At 31.6% G+C, this 24,155-nt stretch overlaps 1 protein-coding gene and 1 long non-coding RNA gene across 8 annotated transcripts in view; one reads left to right on the forward strand and one right to left on the reverse strand.

Moving 5' to 3' along the window:
* aop (ETS variant transcription factor anterior open) overlaps positions 1 to 24,155 on the forward strand; it is a 125,653-nt gene that overhangs the window by 12,758 nt on the left and 88,740 nt on the right. For 2 of the 3 annotated variants that reach the window (XM_012282128.2, XM_076534653.1), the window contains exon 2: positions 19,501 to 19,571. The gene's annotated coding sequence lies outside the window, so the exon portion shown is untranslated. Of the gene's footprint in view, positions 1 to 16,580; positions 16,719 to 19,500; positions 19,572 to 24,155 lie in introns of those variants that run through there. The other variant, XM_076534652.1, reaches the window with a different exon arrangement.
* On the reverse strand, positions 5,117 to 22,709 carry LOC105662087 (uncharacterized). Of its 5 annotated transcripts, none has more exons than XR_013039106.1 (4): positions 15,547 to 16,374; positions 8,631 to 8,736; positions 8,456 to 8,559; positions 5,117 to 5,909 (listed from the first exon to the last, which is right to left on the reverse strand). It is a non-coding gene; the product is annotated as an uncharacterized LOC105662087 (long non-coding RNA). The 5 variants fall into 5 exon arrangements; XR_001095446.2 differs by lacking the exon at positions 15,547 to 16,374 and adding an exon at positions 22,255 to 22,709 and having other exon boundaries at positions 5,120 to 5,909; positions 8,640 to 8,811; XR_001095448.2 differs by having other exon boundaries at positions 5,120 to 5,909; positions 8,640 to 8,736; positions 15,992 to 16,374.

The raw sequence follows: 24,155 nt of genomic DNA on the forward strand, positions 1-24,155 counted from the left end.
TGTGATAATGTTATCTATTAATTGTTATAAGATAATGTTGTCTAGTAATTGCTACAAAATAAAGTTGTCTAGCAACCACTCTACCATAACGTTATCCAGTGATCACTATATAGCAATATCTTATTAGATAATCCATATAATTATGAAAAGCGAGTGTCCCAATACTTGTGGACGGCAGTGTACGCAACGTAACGGGCAAACCGCACAGGAAGGATGAGGCAATGCTTCGGGTATCTATGTATCGACGTATCGATGTCTCAGAAGGGCTCGCGTGTCTAGGTATCCCTTAAAAGCGCGTTTCCACGTTGTACAATTCGTCGAATTTGACTCGGTTCGCGTCCGACGCGGCATTTCGCGAGCGTTCGCGAATTTCTTCGAGCTGTCTACTCGATGTGGACTCCCTGAACCGTTCGCAGTCGACGGTTCGACGTGTGAACATTTTGATTGTGGGTCGTGACAGCGACCTTACAGTCCCGGAGTGAGGTAGTATCGGTATTTCTTGCGGTTCTTTGTCCCGTAGGCCGTGTACCAACCTCACCTGCGCCACGCCGGTTCGTCCAGGTAACTCGATCACGCGTGGCGTTCCCGCGACAGTAGAACCACCTCCCCTCTCGCACCTTCGTCTCCTTACATCTCTTCCTTCTCGACGATCCCCACCTTTTATCCTCTCCACCTGTTTTCCCTCTTTCTTTCTTTCGCGTCGCTTTCCTCCGTTCCACGAGTCCGGCAAGCTTCATTGTAACGATCCGAGGGTGATCGAGTCTCGGCCACTTCCGGTTAGGTCCATCTCCCTTTTTTGCTCCGACTCGAATTCCTTGCTCTTAGCCGGGATCGCTTTATACCGACTCGTATTATTCTTTACCGCTTCGGTTTTTACCGGACGAAAACGGACGAGCTTGGGGGTTCACGTACCCCGGCTCGAAAATATGGATTCTGTGTTTGGATTAGTTCGTTTATTTTGGAAGTGGGGCACGTCCATTTTTGAAAAATTGAGAATAGAACTTGATATGGTATTCTTATCTGTGAGCAGTCTGCAGTGAAAATATTTGAAGTTCGATAATACTGATGGTTTGGGTAATTAGTGGTATTGGAAAGATTATTTTGAAGGTGGTGTAAGTTCACTTTGGGTTGACAGATTTAGCCGAGTACTTTACGGAATTTGCCTCTGGTTTTTAGTAATAAGGACAATTCTAAAAGTACGAATTGTATAATATTGGTTGCGTGACGTCAATATGAGTGAGATCTGTTGGTCTGTCTAGGAATGATTGCTTCTGTTGTCAGCTTGCAAGTTCTAGTTCAGTTTCTAGTACTCGCAAAGTCGACACGGTTCTTGTTTTAGGATCGGCGCACAAAACCCCCAAACAATTTCACTGTTCTTTGAAAATTAATTACGAATTGTGGTTTATTTTGTTAGAAATATGACTCGGAATGATTTCAACGAAAATTAACTGTGATGCATCTGAGAGTAGGAGGTGATGATAAGGAAATAATACTTTTCTGGGTAAAAACGTCGCTCCAATAAAATCGTAAACGTGGACCTTTTAATATTAATATCTGCGACGCGTAATGTTTTATCTTTCGATGAAAAATTACCGATGATCTTAATACTAATGTCCGTATTTCTACATCTAATTACTCCACTTCGTTTTTAGTACAATTACAAATATTTTTTACGTTAATTTTACGCTGTTTCATATTAATATAGTGTAGAATGTCAGCAAGAATGCAATTAGAATAGAAATGACGCGGTAACCAATATGGCGCCATCTTGAATTACGGCGAGATTTCTGAACAGTTTTCGACGCTTCGTAGATTAATTATAATTTTTCAGTTGTAATTCCTTGAGACTGGAAAAATTACTATAGTATTTATGTTATATCTTTAATATTTAATAACAAATATTATTCATAAATAAGCCCATCATAAATGGAAACGTTTTGATTCTTCATTTGTACCGCAAGGAGGAATTTCAAATACTTCTTAAAGCTTAGTTGATGTATATTTATAATTTATTGAATATTCTCTAAAATTTGAAAAACTATAGTATCATGATACGATATCCTCAAAACTCGGTAATCGACAGAATTATACATAAATAAATCCATTGGAAATAGTATTATTTCTCTATTTTATCTCCATATTTCAATAGTATTCATTTCTTCGTTGTACTGCAATAAAGAAGTTCCGAATACTTCTCCACACTACCGTACATACATTGTTACAAACGCAATATATTACGGAGCTTCAAAAGTCATAGAACGGTTAACCTTGTCAAGGACACTAGCATATATTCGATCGTTAATTTCTTTTTAAGAATTCAAATTCAACAAGCAGTGGCGAACATACATATGTATATTACCACTTCTTCCGTATATTACTGATACTTTTAGAATTTGTTTGTTTACTTGCTACAGATTGAAAATAAGCAAAGCATAATTACTTTAGAACTTATACATCACTTCTTTTTGTGAGGTTGGAATCGTTCCTGAAAAGGTTAGATACGTTGAAACATATGTTGACAGCTTATTGTACTAATAATAATGAATATTTATATAATACTGAGTATTTAATTTTTGGGTAATAATGAACATTTAGTATTTAGATAATAATGAATATTTAATGTTTAGGTAATATTGAACATTTAATATTTAGATACTAATGAACATTTAATATGTAGATAACATTGAACATCTAATATCTAGATTGCAATGAGTACTTAATATTTAGCCAGTAATAAGCGTTTAATATTATCATAATAATGAACATTTAACATCTAGATAACGAACATTGATTATCTAGATAACATCGAGTGATTAATATTTACATAATACTGAATATTTGACGTTCAGATAATACTGAATGTTTAATATTGATATCCTGTATAGAGTCCTATTAACTTAAAGTTGACAATGAACACAGTACTGAAATTTACTAGACATATAATTCATTACTTTATTGTATTATACTAATTAATGTGACTAAAGCAAGTTTATTTATATATAGTAAAGACATCCTTTCTGTACATTATCTTCCACCACAAAATTCCAACAATTCGTCCTAAAATCTTGATAATAACAAACATTAAATACTTAGATAAATCATTAATTTTTATGTAACAAAGGACATTTAATGTTTAGATAATAATGAAGATCGAGTACTTAAATAATACTGAAAATTTAATATATAGATAATAATGATCTTTCAATACTTAAATAATACTGACCAAATATAATTAATACGTTAATAATACCGTACATCTACCATTCAGAAAATATTGAAAATTAAGATAACAAAGAACACTTCCCAGTAACAAAAAGAAGACAAGCGCTCATGCGTTCAAGCCAGGTCGATCGAACGGTGTTCGAACACCTCGGTTCCACTATATCGGGTGAAAGCAACGCGTTGTTGGTAATGACTTCGTCGCAGTGTTGGTTCAGTGTCCGTCTAGTAATATTGGTAATATCAAGAAGAGTTACGGGACTGCAGGCGTACCGCTCTGCTCTACCGAAAAACATTTCTAGCTTCCTCTTTTACTTACAGTTAATTATCGCGTCTGATCTTTTTTTGCTCGCCATTGTATGAATCCTCTACTGTGCGTATTATAACACGGAAACGATCCTTTCTTTTGATCTTCTTGCGCGAGAGGAAGCAGTTGAAATAAGTGAAATTTAAAAATTAAATGTGGGAAGGTTATTTGTCGTTAATAAATATGAGTATTCATCATTCATATTTTATTGTAATAGGTTAAGAAAAAACTTTGATATATTCTTGTTAATCATTAATTTATTGCAGTAACTCAGGTATTTGATCTTTAAGGATATTTGCAATACAAAAATATTTATTAATAATTATTTATATTAGTATTTATTAATATTTGTGATGGAAATTTCAAACAATTTGTTGGGGTTATAAGTGTTTAGGGAAAATCTAGTTTTATTTTGCAAAGTACTTCATAATTAGTATTTGCATTATTATTTATAATTTATAAGGGAAATACAAGATACAACACAATAGAAATGAAAGAATGTGAGTTTTATTTGGGAAAATATTTTTGGAAAGTTTTCTAGGGTTTTTCTTTGTTTTCAGACTTTTTACATTATTTTGAAATATTGCATTTTTTCATTTTTGTTGTATTTAAAGATTTGGAAATTTTGACCTTTTTAAATTGTGTGAATTATATATCTGTTAATTGATGTTTGAAAATTTGCACTTTTAGAAATTGTTAAAATTAAATATTTGTTAATTGATGTTTGGAAATTTAGGTTCTTAAAAATTGTCAGAATTGTATATTTATTAATTGAGATTTTTGAACTTGGACTTTTAGAAATTGATAAAATTATATATCTGTTAAATGACATTTGAAAATTTGCACTTTTAGAAATTGTTAAAATTAAATATTTGTTAATTGATGTTTGGAAATTTAGGTTCTTAAAAATTGTCAGAATTGTATATTTATTAATTGAGATTTTTGAACTTGGACTTTTAGAAATTGATAAAATTATATATCTGTTAAATGACATTTGAAAATTTGCACTTTTAGAAATTGTTAAAATTAAATATTTGTTAATTGATGTTTGGAAATTTAGGTTCTTAAAAATTGACAGAATTGTATATTTATTAATTGAGATTTTTAAATTTGGTCTTTTAGAAATTGATAAAATTATATATCTGTTAATTGACATTTGAAAATTTGCACTTTAGAAATTGTTAAAATTAAATATTTGTTAACTGATGTTTGGAAATTTAGGTTTTTAAAAATTGACAGAATTGTATATTTATTAATTGAGATTTTTAAATTTGAATTTTTAAAAATTGATAAAATTATATATCTGTTAAATGACATTTGAAAATTTGCACTTTCAGAAATTGTTAAAATTAAATATTTGTTAATTGATGTTTGAAAATTTAGGTTCTTAAAAATTGTCAGAATTGTACATTTATTAATTGAGATTTTTAAATTTGAATGTTTAGAAATTGATAAAATTATACATCTGTTAAATGACATTAGAAAATTTGCACTTTTAGAAATTGTTAAAATTAAATATTTATTAATTGATATTTAAAAATTTAGGTTCTTAAAAATTGATAGATTTGTATATTTATTAATTGAGATTTTTAAATTTGAATGTTTAGAAATTGATAAAATTATATATTTGTTAACTGACATTTGAAAATTTGCACTTTAGAAATTGTTAAAATTAAATATATGTTAATTGAAATTTAAAAATTTAGGTTCTTAAAAATTGACAAAATTGTATATTTATTAATTGACAGAACTATATATTTATCAAAAATGGTTTTATTACTTTGAATTTTTAAATTTGATAAATAAGCTATTTATCCAAGTTACGTTTAATCAAGTCCCAAGTATTTTCATCCCAGAAGCAAATTAGAAAATAAAAGATGTAACCAAGTAAGGTTAGGTAGCCCATCGTAAAGGTAATGGAGACTCGGTTATGTTCGAATTCTCGAAAGGAACGGTAGATGCAGACGTAACCGATGCAAGTGGCACGCATGTATGGTATAGTACGTCAAAAACACGTAAGCAGGAATTTACGGAAAAGAGCCTGAAGGCACTACCGGACTCCTCGTCCTCGGTAGCCTGCATGACGGGAGAAGAAGGAACTCTGTGAGGAGGAGGGATAAGAAGGAAGAGGAGGAGGAGGAAGAGGGCACAGGGTACCGTTCTGTTCTCGGGGACCTCGGTTCACCGGGTCGGTTCTCCTGGCTTCTCATCCACTTAGCAAAAAGCGGCTTAACCACCGATCTTCTGTTCCTCTTCGTTCTCTTCGTCTTCCTCTTCCACGACCTCCAAGTTACTCGCGGTTACGAGCCATTTTCCGGTTCGCGCTTTTCGGAAAATCTTGTGTAGACGATCGTTGTATAGTTGATCGCTGTTGCTGTGGTTCCTGAAATCGTCGATGTGTTTCACTCTTGTACGATTGGAACGTTTAATTATTGTGGGAACTGAAGTAATGTTTATTTGCATATAGATTGTAAGAAAGATTTTAATGTACTGATTGCGATTGTAGTCTTGTGATATTGTAAAATTTTTAGACGAATATAGCGATTGCAATTTTAAGCAATTTTTTGACGACGAGTTTAAATAACTTTTGACGAAAAATGATGATTGAAAAATTAAACAATTTTTTGATAACAAAATAATTGTAATTTTGGACGCTTTAATGCTTAGAGATTTTAAATTTCTATTATTTGTACTATTCTATTATTATGTTCTTTTGATATATCATATTACTACACTATCGCACTACTATACTAATATTGCATTATAGTACTGACATACTTCTACAATATCATTAATACACCACTACTGTACTACCAAAGTACTATAATAAGAATATACTACTAATACGTCTTTATTTTACTATTGTATTATTAATATACTACTACTATACAACTACTATACTACTGATGTTAAACTTGTACTATAATACTGCTACTATACTACTTCTATATTGCTTCTATACTAGTACTTCACTACTACTATACTGCTATTACCTTACAACTATATAACTACTATACTACTGGCGTTAAACTAGTGCTATAATACTGTCACTATACTACTGCTATATTGCTTCTATACTAGTACTTTACAACTACTATACTGCTATTACACTACTACTATACAACTACTATGCTGCTACTGTACTGTTTCTATTATTCTGTTACTATACTATTTCTATGCAACTACTATACTGCTCTTATACTGCTACTATAGTATTGTATTATTACTATAACGCTACCGCACCACTGCTATATTATTGCTCCTATTGTGCTACTACACTATTACTGTAGAACTACTATATCGAGCTACTATATTATACTGCCCTTATACTGCTGCTCCAGTACTATACTACTACTGTACTGCTACTATAACGCTACCGCACTACTACTATACTACTGATACTATTGAGCTACTATACTTTTAATATGCAATTATAACACTGCTCTTATTGCTAACACTGCTCTTACTGCTGTTACTATAGTACTATGCTAGTACTGCACTACAACTATATTGCTATTGTGCTACTATACTACTATTATACAGGTACTATAGTACTGTACAGTACTGTACTGTTATACACCTACTATACTGCTATTACAGTACTATACTACTACTATGCTGCTACTGTACCGTTTCTATTATTCTGTTACTATACTATTTCTATACAACTACTATACTGTTCTTATACTGCTACTACAGTGTTGTACTAGTACTGTACTACTACTATAATGCTGCTGTACTGCAGCTATACTACTGCTACTATTGTCCTACTATGCTATTATTATATAACTATTATACTACTACTACTACACTATTCCTATACTGTTACTATAATACTACTACTATATTGTTACTATAATACTATTACATTGGTACTACTATACTACTATTACATTACAACTGTACTGCTACTATACTTCTACTATGCTGTTACTGTACTACTGATATACTACTATGCCACTACTTCAGTATACTGCCATGCCACTATACTCTGTTATATTACTGCATTATTACTATACTAATTTTGCTGGATTAATATAATACTATTTTACCACTTTACTATTTTGTTATGGAACTATACTACTGCATTGATGTAATGCTTTCTACTATTGTACTATAACACAGTCATACTATTTTACCGCTTTACTATTTTGTTATGGAACTATACTACTGTATTGATGTAATGCTTTCTACTATTGTACTATAACACAGTCATACTATTTTACATATTTTATCATTTCTTCATTACTATTATTTTTCCATTTTACTCATTAATTATTTCACTATCATATTTTATTTTTTCAATTATTACTATAACACAGTTTTATTTTTACTATAAACTTTTCTTATTATCTCACTATTTTATTGATTAACTATTTCACTATTGTATTTCATTTTTTCCAATATATATCAGTATACTATACTAACCCTCAACTATACTTTCATGGACTACTATAATACTGTTTTACCACTTTACTATTTTGTTATGAAACTATACTACTGTATTCATGTAATGCTTTCTACTATTGTACTATAACACAGTCATACTATTTTACATATTTTATCATTTCTTCATTACTATTATTTTTCCATTTTACTCATTAATTATTTCACTATCATATTTTATTTTTTCAATTATTACTATAACACTCAGTTTTATTTTTACTATAAACTTCTCTTACTATCTCACTATTTTATTGATTAACCATTTCACTATTGTATTTCATTTTTTCCAATATATATCAGTGTACTATACTATCCCTCAACTATACTTCCATCACAAATAATATTACAATTATTTAAATGATCCTCAAATTTAATATTTTCCGCTTGCATCAATATTTTATATCAGCAATTTTATTCCATTTTACTTTTACATTAATCTCATAAAATTGCATCCTTCCCGATTATATAGAAAAAAATTAATACCCCATATATTTATAGTTGAGCTTTCTTACTAGACGCAGAGCTAATTAGCACGATTATAGCATTAATCAGTGAAAAGTTCGTTCGTCCGGTGATTAGGATGCTTCCTGCAAAGAAAATACGAAAGATGAATCAATCCTGATGAACGATCTCGAAACGGAAACCCCACCCGTTTTACCTGTCCTACCTGCTCGATTCGCAGCCTCTAGGCATTTCCGGTTTCCCCACGAGAACAGAAGTCAACTCCCTAGATGCGATTTAAGATACCTCTAACTGCTTCTTGACTGCTTAAAGTAATAGTAAAACAGTGATTATATATTCTTGTTTGCATTGCGGCCGCTTACAGTTAGACGACGTATCTGTATTGAAAAGGCACCCAATAATTTTAGTAATCTTTGCTTATTATCGATTATGTGACTAAAATTATGAGATAACTGTTTTACGGTGATTGTATGTACTTGGGGGATTGGAAAGGACTTTGGGAAATTAAGGTATTTGGGAATTGGGGATTTGAAAAGTCTGCTTGTAAATTACAGAATTTAAAAATTTGGAAATTTGGATATTTTGGAATTTGAAAAGTTTAATTATAAATTTGGGAATTAGGGAATTTGAGTATTTAGATATTTGGAAAATTGGATGGAGGCAATTGGGAAAATTTGATATTTCAGGATTTGGAAATATTGGAATTTGAAAATTTGAAAATGGTGTTTGTAAATTTCAGAATTTAGTAATTTTGAAATTTGGCCATTTGGAAATTTGAAAAGATTACTTATTAATTTGGGAATTAGGGAATTTGAGTATTTAGGTATTTGGAAATTTGGAGATAGGCAATTGGGAAAATTTGATATTTCAGGATTTGGAAATATTGGAATTTGAAAATTTGAAAATGTTTGTAAATTTCAGAATTTAGTAATTTTGAAATTTGGTCATTTGGAAATTTGAAAAGTTTATTTATTAATTTGGGAATTAGGGACTTTGAGTACTTAGGTATTTGGAAACTTCACATAAATTTTACAAATTCTCTAAATTTGATGAAGTCCATAAATTTCACAAATTCTCTAATTTCATAAATTCTCAAAATTTTACAAATTCCATAAATTCTATAAATTCAATATATTCTGCAAAATTCAGAAACTTCACAAATTTAATAAATTTTAGGAATTCCACAAATTTTGTAACTTTTACAAACTCCATAAATTTCACAAATTCTCTAATTTTATAAGTTCTCTAAATTTTATAAATTCCATAAATTCTATAAATTCAATATATTCTGCAAAGTTTTGCAAATTTTAATAATTTCACAAATTCTATAAATTTTACAAATTCCATAATTTTTACAAATTCTCTAATTTCATAAATTCTCCAAATTTTATAAATTCCATAAATTCTATAAATTCAATATATTCTACAAAGTTTTGCAAATTCTAATAATTTCACAAATATCACAAATTCTATAAATTTTACAAATTCCATAAATTTCACAAATTCTCTAATTTCATAAATTCTCAAAATTTTATAAATTCCATAAATTCTACATATTCTGTAAAGTTTTGCAATTTCTAATAATTTCACAAATATCACAAATTCTATAAATTTTACAAATTCCATAAATTTCACAAATTCTCTAATTTCATAAATTCTCAAAATTTTATAAATTCTATAAATTCTGCAAAGTTTTGCAAATTCTAATAATTTCACAAATATCAAATATTCTATAAATTCTCCAAATTTTATAAATTTTATAAATTCAGCAAAGTTTTGCAAATTCTAATTTCACAAATATCACAAATTCTATAAATTTTACAAATTCCATAAATTTTACAAATTCCACAAATTTCACAAATTCCATAAGTTAAAAAAATTGATCAAAATCCACAACTAGTAATAACCTCTAACCGTAACCCACGAATACCCCAAATGTTCAAATAGCTCAGACTTTCCCGCGCTCCGTCCGCCATTTTCTCAGTCACACTTGATCCGTCACCCCGAGTTTCCGCGCGATGAAACCGCGCAAAACGCGCGAAACGTGATATTTCAGTCGTAACGAGAACACAACGCGTTCTGAATCGTCTCCCGATGATCTCTTTCCGTTGGCCACATTACGTAATTGTTCGTTGTAAAAAGGAGTTCACACTACGTCGGGTTGCTTTGCATATCGCACAGCCACTCTAAATGATGAGATTTTCGTGGATGGCTGAGGAAACGCGGCGCACAGAAGGAGGAGGCCATATTAAAGTATTGCTCAGATGTTTTTTCTTCTCTCCTCTCCTTTTTTTCTGTCACGGCTTTTGCTTTGCTTTTACGGTTGCTTGGAACAATGACGAATCCCCGACATCATTGTACGCTGGCCCTTGCAGTTCGAGAAAAATGCAGAAAAAGGAAGAAAGCCGAGAAAGAAGAGAGAGAAATAGGGAAAGGTACACGTCGTGTGACAATCACTCGCCGCTGATTACACGGACCATTGTGCAAGGACAACGGAGTACGCGACGATAAAAGGGTTTCAACCCCCTCCACCCCCTCATTCTTCTTCCTCCAGCACCCTGTTTCTTTCTTTCTTCATAGGGAGAGAGCGAGATCATTCCGATGCCGGAATGAAAAGAAAAGGGAGAAAGGCAAGAAGAAAGAGGTCCACTTCCTAGGCAACGCGGTTTTAATGGTCACGCGTGGAACTTTAACTTTGAAACGATGTGTATGCTGAATTAACTTAATGGATTTTATTGATTCTTCTTGGTGTTTGGATAAGGGAATTTGAGAATTTGGTTTAGGTGGGTGTGTGGAGATGGAGAGATATGGAAATTAAGGGATTTTTAAATTAGGTTTTGCATTATTTGTAAACTTGAGAGATTTAATATATTTTAGAAGTTTGACGAGTACGACGAGTTTGACAAGATTTGGAAATGTAAGGAATCTGAGAAGTTGAAGAAGTTAGAGTTTGCAAGTTTGGGAAGTTTGCGAGGATTGTGAAATTTGAGAACTTCAAGTTTGAGGAATTTTAAAGATTTCAGACCTTTTGCAAGTTTGAAGAATTTAAAGAATTTTGCAAGCTGGAAGAATCTGAAATATTTCAGACCTTTTGCAAGCTTGATGAAGCTGAAAGATTTAAGACCTTTTGCAAGTTTGAGGAATTTGAAGCATTTGAGAACTTTTGCAAGTTTGAGGAGTTGGAGAACTTTTGTAAGTTTGAGGAGTTGGAGTACTTTTGCAAGTTTGAGGAATTTGAGAACTTTTGCAAATTTGAGGAATTTGAGAAATTTGAGAACTTTTGCAAATTGGAGGAATTAGAGAGACTTGAGACCTTTTGCAAGTTTGAGAAATTTGAAGCATTTGAGAACTTTTACAAGTTTGAGGAGTTGGAGAACTTTTGCAAATTTAAGGAACTTGAGAGATTTTAAAACTTTTGTAAATTTGAGGAATTTGAGAAATTTGAGGGATTTGAGAAATTTGGCAAATTTGAGGAATTTGAGAACTTTTGCAAATTTGAGGAGTTGGAGTACTTTTGCAAGTTTGAAGAATTTGAGAACTTTTGCAAATTTGAGGAATTTGAGAAATTTGAGACCTTTTGCAAATTAGAGGAATTTGAGAGATTTGAGACCTTTTGCAAGTTTGAGGAATTTAAAGAATTTGAGAACTTTTGCAAGCTTGAAGAAGCTGAAAGATTTAAGACCTTTTGCAAGTTTGAGGAATTTGAAGCATTTGAGAACTTTTGCAAGTTTCAGGAGTTGGAGTACCTTTGCAAGTTTGAGGAATTTGAGAACTTTTGCAAGTTTGTGGAATTTCAGAACTTTTACAAATTTGAGGAATTTCAGAAATTTGAGAACATTTGCAAATTAGAGGAATTTGAGAGATTTGAGAACTTTTGCAAATTGGAGAAATTTGAGAGAAATTAAAGAAGTTAAAGAAATTTTGCAAGTTTGAGAAGTTTAAGAAATTCCCGACATTTGTGTAGTTTGAAAAGTTTAAGAAGTTTGAAATGTTAAAATACTTGGGAAAGTTTGCGGAGTTTAATAAATGTAATAAAATCTAAAAGTTTAGAAAAAAATGTATGGAAGACCAAATCTGCAAATTTATGAACTCTCAAATTCCTAAATCTCCAAATTATGTTTTCAAATTTTTAAATTCTCAAATTCCCAAATTCTCAAATGTCCAATAGTATATCCCCCACTCATCAAAACTACTAAATTCCAAAATGGTTAAATGTCCAACATTAAATCCCCCACTCACCAGAATTACCAAATTTCTAAATTCTTAAATTCTCAAATTTTCAAATGCTCAATATCAAATCCCTCACTCACCAAAATGACCAAATACTCAAATTCACAATCCTTAAATTTAAAACACCCCCAACCCCTCAATCCATAAACTTCAAATTCCCTAAAACAGCAAAGCTATAAAATCCTCCAATTTTCAAACACCAACTTTCCTATCCTTTCCAAATCATTTCACCGTGAAACACCGAGAAGAATAAAAGGAGAGGGGGGTTAGTTTCATGAAAATTTTCGTAAGCATCGATCGGCTGGTCACGTGGTGGCCGGTTAAGCATAGTGCGTATCCTGCCGGCTTAAATTGCATTCTGCAAGGGGTGCGTATCCGCGTGGAGGGGTGGATTTGCAGCGCACGAGGGTGGCACAAAGGAAACTGGAGTACTAACCAAGGCATTAGCAGGATGCCCCGGTTTCCGACAAACAACGTCCAGCCCCCTCTGCGGACTTTCGTTCCTTGCTTCGCTTTTCCCCTCAGCTTCCTCTGGGAACGATCTCGCAACCCAATTACATACGCACTACGTCCTTTCCTATCGATTTCCAAATCGGCTACCTTATTTATTTTTTATCTTCTGACTATACAAACTTCCGAGTTGGCCTTATGTTACATGAACTATTTAGGGAGTTTGCAATTTGGGAATTTGAGGATATTTGAATTTGGGGATTTAGGAGTTTGAAAATTTAGGGATGATAGGATTTGGAATTTGGAAATTTGGGGATTTTAGAATTTGGAAGTTTAGGAATTTGAAGATTTTAGAATTTAGGGGTGATGGAATTTTGAATTTAGGAATTTTGGGATTTTGGAATTTGAGAATTTAGGAATTTGAGAATTTAGGAATTTGAGAGTTTAGGAATTTGAGAATTTAGGAATTTGAGTATTTAGGAATTTGAGAATTTAGGAATTTGAGAATTTAGGAATTTGAGTATTTAGGAATTTGAGTATTTAGGAATTTGAGAATTTAGGAATTTGAGAATTTAGGAATTTGAGAATTTAGGAATTTGAGAATTTAGGAATTTGAAGATTTTAGAATTTAGGGGTGATGGAATTTTGTATTTAGGAATTTGAGAATTTAGGAATTTGAGAATTTAGAAATTTGAGAATTTAAGAATTTGAGAATTTAGGAATTTGAGAATTTGAGAATTTGAGTATTTAGGAATTTGAGTATTTAGGAATTTGAGAATTTAGGAATTTGAGAATTTAGGAATTTGAGTATTTAGGAATTTGAGAATTTAGGAATTTGAGAATTTAGGAATTTGAGAATTTAGGAATTTGAGAATTTAGGAATTTGAAGATTTTAGAATTTAGGGGTGATGGAATTTTGTATTTAGGAATTTGAGAATTTAGGAATTTGAGAATTTAGAAATTTGAGAATTTAAGAATTTGAGAATTTAGGAATTTGAGAATTTGAGAATTTAGGAATTTAGGAATTTGAGAATTTAGGAATTTGAGAATTTAGGAATTTGAGAATTTAGGAATTTGAGAATTTAGGAATTTGAGAATTTAGGAATTTGAGAATTTAGGAATTTGAGAATTTAGGAATTTGAGAATTTAAGAATTTAAGAATTTGAGACCTTGAGAATTCAAGAATTTGGGAATTCTTTATTTAGAGATTTGGAAGTTGTTTGTAAAAGTTGAAATTTAACTGTTAAAAGATTTATAAATTTATAAATTAAAAATTTTGGAAATCCATTACTTAAGAATTGGGACAGTAGAAATTTGGAATGTTTGTAGTTTAGAAAATTAGAAATTTAACAATTAAAGATTTTAGAAATCAAGAATTTAAGAAATTGAGAGTTTTGGAGTCTTACAATTTATGAAATTGAATATGAAATTTATAAAATTAAAAAATTTTAGAATCTTAAGATTGAAAATTTTTATTTGAGAAATTAGAAATTTGACAATTAAAAAACTCTAGAAATTTGGAAAATTGTGAAATTCAAAATTGAAGTAGCTGATAATATCCAAATGAACTTTTTGAGTTCATTTGACAAATGAAATCTTTTTTAAATATCCAAAATGTTACATTTTTTAATATTTGTACTGAAAAGTTCTGAAAAAAATTTTTGCACTCACATTATCAAATTTTCAATTACACAAATATCCAAATACTTTAATTCTAAAATTTCCAAACTTTATAATTCTAGTTTTCATATTCCAAATTTTCCACATCCTTCAGTTCACAAATTTCCACATCAAGTATTTGGAAGCTTTAATTTCTATATTCCAAGATCTTCAATTCATTAAATTCTTAAATTCTTCAATTTGTAAACCGCCTTTCCATTTGATTCCTCAGTTCCACTAAAAATAATACATAAAAGAAAGCAATAAATGTCAAACAATAATATTTTAATTACGTCTATTAAATCGGTACTCAAACATAACCTCGAAAAACCCCCGAAACCTTCTGACCGAGCAAATAAAGTTCCATATTTGGCTACTTTCCTCTATATTCGTCTGCGTTCCAATTACCCGAAATCCTCGATCGGATTCTTCTTTTAATGGCAAAATCAATTAAAGTCGTTCGACATTGTCCGTGTGTACGATCAGATCGAGAGGCTCCCATATATCTCGGGAATAAATCTCTCCTTCCGTCTCTCCGCGTCTCTCCCTCAGTTCCTCCTCCTCCCACCTCCCGTTCCACTTCTCTTTTCGCCTCTTTGTTTAATCTTTCCCTTCCTATCTCCTTATCTTCCTTTTCCACGCTTCGCCTCCCTGTTTAGTCCTATCCTCGTCTCTTCCTCGGTTCCTTTATTAATCGGCTATTTGATCGCTTTCGGTCTCACCAACGACTTAACTCGTTCGAATCTCTCCCCCTCTTTTCGTCTGCGCTTTACCTCCTCTCAATTTCATCCATTGCGATCTCCTTGCTCGTTCTGTACTCGTTGCCTTCGATTGACCCTTTATTCCACTCGCTACTATGTTTATTGTACTCGTGTATCGCCCTTTGTTCCTCCGACACGTGCCTCTTCATCTTATTTTACTTTAATTTCTTTGACTTTTACTGGTTTTGTCGATTATTTCGTTTGTTTCGTGTTTCACTTTTGCAGATAACCTCTTTGTAAAGAGTAGCTATGAGGCGACACGGAGAAAGAAACTAAATGACGCAGGGTGGGGATTTTGACGTATTACGAAAAATGTCGTAGCATGCAAATATGGCGGCCGTCACACAATGCTTTATACCCGCGCATTCGCCTGTCATTTATTCGTAGCATATTAAAAAGAAATACTTTGTAACTTCCTCACAATTTGTGATAAATACAACTAAATATTTCAACTCACCCTATAACACATTCACCAGTAATTTATTTGTAACAAATACCTCGTCCGTTTCCTCTAATACACTCATCCGTATTTTCTCGTAATAAATAGTTCGTCCAACTATTCTTTTCAACCGTTCAAACTCTCTTTACACTTTTCAACATTATATAATCGATATAAATACTTCGAAAGCCAACATTCATAATATACAGAAAATTCACGACAAATAGATTTCGAATTATTAGAGGTTGCCAATAAATTATATTTATTTGATTTAAATTTCCCGCGCGTCTATACAAACAATTTAAAGTGACAGTTTGTCGAACATCGACAGTACCGCCCGTAGTGCCTCTTGTACCTGCTCTTTGCTACTCGTTAGAATAATGCGATGATCTATGGGTGTTCGTAAAGCGTGCATTAGTACAACAAAATCGTCAACTAGTGGCGCTTCATTAGTTTGCCACTATGTTCGCATATATCATACCCCTCCTCTGTTCCGCTGTTCAGGTGGTTTCTTACGCATCGAAATGTCGCGACACGTGCTACGGTTCTGAACAAGTTTTTCTTTAATATGTAAAATAGTTATTCATTCTTGAGTAAATATCGTTTGTCGAGTGTTAAGTGTTTATCGTGTGGTAAGTGTTTGTGCGGTCCATTATCAAAATCCTATTAATTTTTATGACTCGCAACTATGTACGTGTATTGTGTTAGTGCGTTGCTGAAAAACCGCCATTTGTTCCTCCACCAGGTACCATTTATTTTACGTTAATCTTTTTTATTGTTTTTATCGATAGTTTCTGTGATCCGTGAAAATGTGTTTTACGAGTCTTGCTCTTTGCGATATTATAGATAACCTTTTTATGACTAGCGACGACTTTGTACTTATCTATGATCTATAATCTTTAAATTATAATTTGTAATGTGCAATCTATTATGTGTAGTGCAAAGTACATATTATGGAATGTATAATCTAGAATCTACTGTCTGCAACCTATAATCTATAAGATATAAGAATAATCTATAATCTACAAGATGAAAATTACAATCAATAATATAATTTATTAAATTTTTATTTTGATTTATTTATTTTATTTTATTATAACTTGTAAAATTTAAAAACATCAAATTACATCTTGACTAGTAATCAATAATATTTAATAAAAGAAGCTAAAATGTTTAAATATCACATCAATACATAATGTGATTATAAATTATGTTGATAAACGTGTATATACAATAAAGCAGCAGTCTAACGATAGAAAAAGAAAGGAGAAAAAATGATTCTGTCAAAGATGCCCGTTTAGTTTTTCTCACCCTAGTGGGAATAGTCAGAGTCGTAAAACGCGAGACGAATCGGTAACTGGCTTTGAAAATCGGCGTGTAATTTGCTACGCATTATATCGCCACGTGGAGGGTGATTCTTTCGAGTCAAAAGTGAAATTGTAACATTTGTTTCGCTTAATGGCTTCGGCATTGGCGTCTGTACATGTTATGATAAACAACAGCAATAATATTTTCACTAACAATATTAAGATTTATTTTATTTTATAATATTGAACAGTCAGATTTTTTAAGCACTACATTGACAGATTTTTAAATTTTTAGATAAGTAGATTGGTAAATTGCTAAATTACGTAATTTTTGAGTTTTTGGATTACTAAATTCCTAGGTACGTGATTTTTTAATTCCTACAAATTTAGAATTCTTAAATACAAAATTTAAAAATCCAAAAATTTCCAAGAACCTAAATTCTAAACTTTTAATACCATAAATTGCTATATCCATAATTCTTACATTCTGAAATTTTTAAGACCCAAAATTCCCATATCTATAAATTCCTATATTGCAAATTCCAAACTCCTGAAACTATAAATTCCCAAATTTCTAATTTCCAAAGTTTCTAAATCCCTAGTTTCCAACTCCTAAAACCTCAAATTCCTAGATCCTCAATTCCTAAATCCCCAAATACCCAAAACTCTAAATTCCCAAATTTCTAATTTCCAAAACTCCTAATTTACTAAATCCCCAAATTAAACCCTTAAATTCAAAAATCTCCACCTTCCAAATTCCAAACTCCTAAAACCATAAACTCATAAATCCCCAAATTCCAAAATTTCATGTAGCCACGTGACGAAAGTGGGACGTTCGCGACAAGTTAAAAGAGGAATACGGAGCGTTGAAAGTCGAAAATTTAACGGGAAAAATGAAGCCTAGCCGCAAGCTAAGCCGGAATTGATTCGACCTTGCAAAAGGGAGCGTGCACCCCCATGCACGGTTCCCAGCTGTACCCGAATGACTAATACACCAAACGTTCGTCTGGGTGCGACCAGATTTTCAAGGGTGGAAACGAGCTGAATCGAATCTCGGATCGAACCTACACGCGTTTTGCACCCTTCCTGTATCGTTCCTTTCTCTAAACAACTACGAAATTTTCCACACCTTTCTCGCGATATTTCTCGCATCTTTTATGTCTTCTCTGTTGCGATACAACCTCGTACAAACAATTTATTTTTACTTCTACAGTGTGTGTCTTTTTTTAATTGTTTTTGACGGAATCATTTTTTCGCCCTTCTTTTTCTATCGTTAGACTACTGCTTTATTGTATATACACGTTTATCAACATAATATACAATTGCTTTATGTATTGTCATATTTAGAAGTTTTGACTTTTTTATTAAATATTATCAATTATGTTTGCAGACAGTTAATATTCATTTTTTAATATTTTCTTTTTCTTGAATATGTTTACTTGTACAGTGTTTGTTTGTCTCTCTTTTTTTAATTATTTTAGTGTTCAATAAATTATAAATATATAATTGTTGACGGTGTTTGCAGATAGTTAACATTTATTTTTTAATATTTTCTTTTTCTTGAATATGTTTACTTCTGCATTGTGTGTTTATCTCTTTTTTTTTAATTATTTTAGTATTCAATAAATTATAAATGTATAATTGTTGGCGGTGTTTGCAGACATTTATTTGCAGATTTGCATTAATTTGCAGTTGACATTTATTTTTTAATATTTTCTTTCTCTTAAATATATTTACTTCTACAGTGTTTGTTTGTCTCTCTTTATTTAATTATTTTAGTATTCAATAAATTATAAATATATAATTGTTGACGGTGTTTGCAGATAGTTGACATTCATTTTTTAATATTTTTTTTTTCTTGAATATGTTTACTTCTACAGTGTTTGTTTGCCTTTTTTTAAATTATTTTAGTATTTAATAAATTATAAATATATAATTGTTAACGGTGTTTGTAGATAGTTGACATTTATTTTTTAATATTTTCTTTCTCTTGAATATATTTACTTCTACACTGTTTGTTTGTCTCTTTTTTTAAATTATTTTAGTGTTCAATAAATTATAAATATGTAATTGTTGACGGTGTTTGCAGATAGTTGACATTTATTTTTTAATATATTCTTTTTCTTGAATTTTCTAAATGTCAGTCCTTTTTTAGGATCTCTTTTTAAGCTTGACTACATTTTTTTAGCTTTTTTTTTAGATTTTATATTTTTGCTTTAGGTACAGCTCTTGCGGTCGACACTGAGAGGGTGAAAATTTAATTCAACCCTTATATAAGCTAGGTGCCTGAGGTAAGTCTTTAAATATTGAATATTGTATTATATTTATATGTATATAGGTATTTGTTTTCTATGTATTATATACTGGTATATATTTTTGATGTATTATATAGAAATATGTGTATATTTTCTGGTGAATATAATTACATTTTAAGGTTAAGTATTATTATTAATAATACTAACTTAACATTATTTTATTTTTTTCTATTATTATATTGTTCTCAAAATAAGATGATGGTACATGTTATTCAGAAAGATATTTATTAGATATTTTGTGATATGGGGTTTTATCTGAACATGTTTTAACAAATGTGTGAAAATGAAGAGAGTAAAACAATGCTAAGTGATTAATTGAACTGATTACATACAATTGTATTAATGAAATTTAATTTGATGTTGGTACTGATTATATATTAATATTGCTAATTTACTAATAAATATTGTAAATAAAAAAGACATCACTGCCCCTAACTAATAAATAATAAACTCACAGAAAATAAACAAGACATTATTACCCTAACCAATAAACAACAAATCTCAAAAACCAAACAAGATATTAATACCCTTAATTAATAAACAATAAACTCATAGAAAGTAAAGAAGACATCACCACCCCTGTAACTAGTACACAATAAATCCCAAAATACAAACTAAAAATCAATATCCCCAACTAATAAGCAACAAATCCCAAAAACCAATCGAGACATCACTACCCCTAACTAATAAACAACAAATCCTAAAATATAAACTAAAAAACAATATCCCCTCTAATAAACAACAAATCCCAAAATACAAACTAAAAAACAATATCCCCAACTAATAAACAACAAATCCCAAAAACCAAACAAGATACTTCTCCCTTAAACTGAACTCCCCCAATAAACCACAAATCCTATTAAATATACAAAGTACACAAAATATTACTTTTTCTCAACGCTAAAAAAAAACTCGAAACAAAAAATCAATACCGCTAATCAATAAACGCTAAACTTACAAATCCTGAAATTTCGTCTGGCACCGAATGTAATTCAAGATATCGGCAACAAACCGTTAACAAAGGTGATTCTCGAGGCAAATGCAAATAACAGAAACACACGAGACAGTTGGCAACAAAAACGAGCGGGGGAGAAAGAGTTGAAAAGGGTTCTTTTCGCGGTGAGAGAAGAGCAGAAAATTTTGGCGAAAGAAAAGGGCGTAAGTCCGTGGATGGTATGTGATAGGTGACACGTGGAACACAACGGGCAAAGGATGGTAAAAAAGCATTAGGGAGAAAAAGCAAAATGGATTGAGGGTGGCGCGAGGGGTTGAATTATAAAGATGAAAGCCGTTGTCAATAGGGAGGACCTTTATCCACCCTTCTCTTTATCCGCTCTTCCTTTTTCTTTCCCTGACTCACCCCCCCCAACTGTCTCTCTCCCTTACGCTCGTTATCTCTCCTTTTCTCTCCCCACCCTTCTTTCTCTCTCTTCGGTGCCACGTTATTTCTCTCTCCTTTTTTACCTTACGTTCTTTCCTTTTGCATCTCACGTTTTTTCCTTCATGTTCTTTCATTTTCTCTTCCCATTTTTATCTTATGGTTTTTCTCTTTCTTTTCCCTTTTTTCTATGATCTTTATGTTTTCTTTTTTATCTTACGTTTTTTCTCTTCTGTTTTCTGTGTAGAGTGGATTATTACATTAGGGTATTATTAGATTAAAAAATTACTAGCTTAACAGTGAGGGGTTGTATTGTTATAGTGTTAGATTAGGAAATTGTTTGGTTAGGTTAGTACTGGATTAATTATGGGGTTATCTTATTAGTAGCTTAGTAAAATATTAGATTATTAGGTTATTAGATTACCAGAGTAATAGATTTGTATATTATTAGATTACTAGATTAATACATTACTAGATCACTAGAGTACTATATCATTATAATAATAAATTAGTAAATGACAAGATGAGACAATTATTAGATTACTGGATTATTATATTACTAGATGACGAGATGACAAAATTACTAGATTACTACATTATTATATTATTAGATGACAAGATGACAAAATTGTTAGTTTACTACATTATTACATTATTAGATGACAAGGTGACGTCATTTCTAGATTACTAGATTATTATATTATTAGATGACAAGATGACAAAATTGCTAGTTTACTACATTACTAGATTATTATATTATTAGACGACAATAAAACTAATAAAATTAGTAAACTAATCTAACCTAATCTAATCACGCGTACTATTCACGTATTATTATTTTATATATTGTAAACTCACCTAATGTAACAACGTATATTGCTCACGTCGTATTAATTTACGTATCGTAAACTAATCTAACCCAACCTAACCACGCATACCACTCACGCATCGTTAATTTACATATCGTCGAAGCAACGAAAGCAAAGAGGTGCACCATGCACAGCGTATCGTTTCCCTGACAGTAGATTCCCGGGGAGGTCTCACGTGTGTCGCAATCCTCGATCCTCCGGGAAGACCTCCCGGAGATTTCGAAGGTTTCAGAGATTTCGGAGGTTTCGTTCGGGTGCATGGCAGAAGCGCTTGATCGGTGGTCTTCGTGGAAAGAGAACAGATCGATGGAAAAACGAGGGGAGTTTAGTCGAAACGGTTACAGATGGTGTCGTTCGTGGTTTACGACGCAGTGCAGGCCCTTCCATATGGGAATGATACTATTTAACTCACCCTAGAGACCTGGCAGGGTGTCGGATGACCTATACACCCTCTTTTCATGCACAGGTTCGATTCCTGGCAGGTCCATTTTCGAATCGTTGCATTTCTCTTCTAACATGTCCTCACGAGTCAAGTAAATAAAACGATCGAAAGAAATGGTCAAAATCACGAATAGTGGCGCGTGGTGGAGGAACAAATGGCGGTTTTTCAGCAACGCACTAACACAATACACGTACATAGTTGCGAGTCATAAAAATTAATAGGATTTTGATAATGGACCGCACAAACACTTAACACACGATAAACACTTAACACTCGACAAACGATATTTACTCAAGAATGAATAACTATTTTACATATTAAAGAAAAACTTGTTCAGAACCATAGCACGTGTCGCGACATTTCGATGCGTAAGAAACTACCTGAACAGCGGAACAGAGGAGGGGTATGATATATGCGAACATAGTGGCAAACTAATGAAGCGCCACTAGTTGACGATTTTGTTGTACTAATGCACGCTTTACGAACACCCATAGATCATCGCATTATTCTTACGAGTAGCAAAGAGCAGGTACAAGAGGCACTCCGGGCGGTACTGTCGATGTTCGGCAAACTGTCACTTTAAATTGTTTGTATAGACGCGCGGGAAATTTAAATCAAATAAATATAATTTATTGGCAACCTCTAATAATTAGAAATCTATTTGTCGTGAATTTTTTGTATATTATTAATATTGGCTTTCGAAGTATTTATATCGATTATATAATGTTGAAAAGTGTAAAGAGAATTTGAACGGTTGAAAAGAATAGTTGACGAACTATTTATTAGGAGAAAATACGGATGAGTGTATTAGAGGAAAAGGACGAGGTATTTGTTACAAATAAATTACTGGTGAATGTGTTATAGGGTGAGTTGAAATATTTAGTCGCATTTATTACAAATTGTATATGTACATGTATGTACTTCATAGTGAATAATTAATTAGGTTAACTCGACGATAATTTAATAGTTCAACCTTCTCAAATTTACTTCCACACAACTAGAATTAAGAATGCACCGTTTTCAGAAAACGTTTTGGACAGTTTCCGTTTAAAAGACTGGTAATGATCGAAATGTTACGAGGAGCACGTGTGTCACAGTTGAACGAGGGTAACCTTTCGTCTGACCCGGGAACATGAGCCTTCTGGAGGGTCCACAAACATCGTTTCTTGAAAACTACGCAAAACTGCAGTTCGTAGATCTAACCTAAACTATAGTTCAGCTTCCAATTTCAATTTCAACTGTATTATTTACTTTCTGTTATTTCTCAATGCTGTGTGTTTATATGCGGTGCTTTTTGTCTAGCAGTGACTGCTATTTTTGTTATAAAAATTATTTTAGAATTTTAGAATCGCGATGAAATTGTTATTTATATGAATGTTAAGTGGTTTTTTGTTTTGTTAGTGGTGGGATTTGGGAATTTGGGAATTTGGGAGTTTGGGAATTTGAGAATTTGGAAATTTGGAAATTTGGAAATTTAGGAATTTGGCAATTTGGGATTTGAGAATTTGAGAATTTGGAAATTCAGGAATTTGGGAATTTGTAAAATTAGGAATTTGAAAATTTGGAAATTTGAGAGTTTTAGAATTTGAGAATTTGGGAATTTGAGAATTTGAGAATTTGGAAATTTGGAAATTGGAAAATTTAGGGATTTGGGAATTTGGAAATTTAGGAATTTGAGAATTTGGAATTTGGGAATTTGGAAATTTAAGAATTCGGAATTTTAGAAATTCGGAAATTTGGAAATTCAGGAATTCAGGAATTTGGGAATTTAGGAATTTGGAAATTGGAAAATTTAGGAATTTGAGAATTTAGAAATTTGAGAATTTGGAAATTTAGGAATTCGGAATTTTAGAAATTCGGAAATTTGGAAA

Source organism: Megachile rotundata, chromosome 8 (assembly GCF_050947335.1).
Source record: "Megachile rotundata isolate GNS110a chromosome 8, iyMegRotu1, whole genome shotgun sequence".
In the NCBI taxonomy this organism is placed as follows: Eukaryota; Metazoa; Arthropoda; class Insecta; order Hymenoptera; family Megachilidae; genus Megachile; species Megachile rotundata.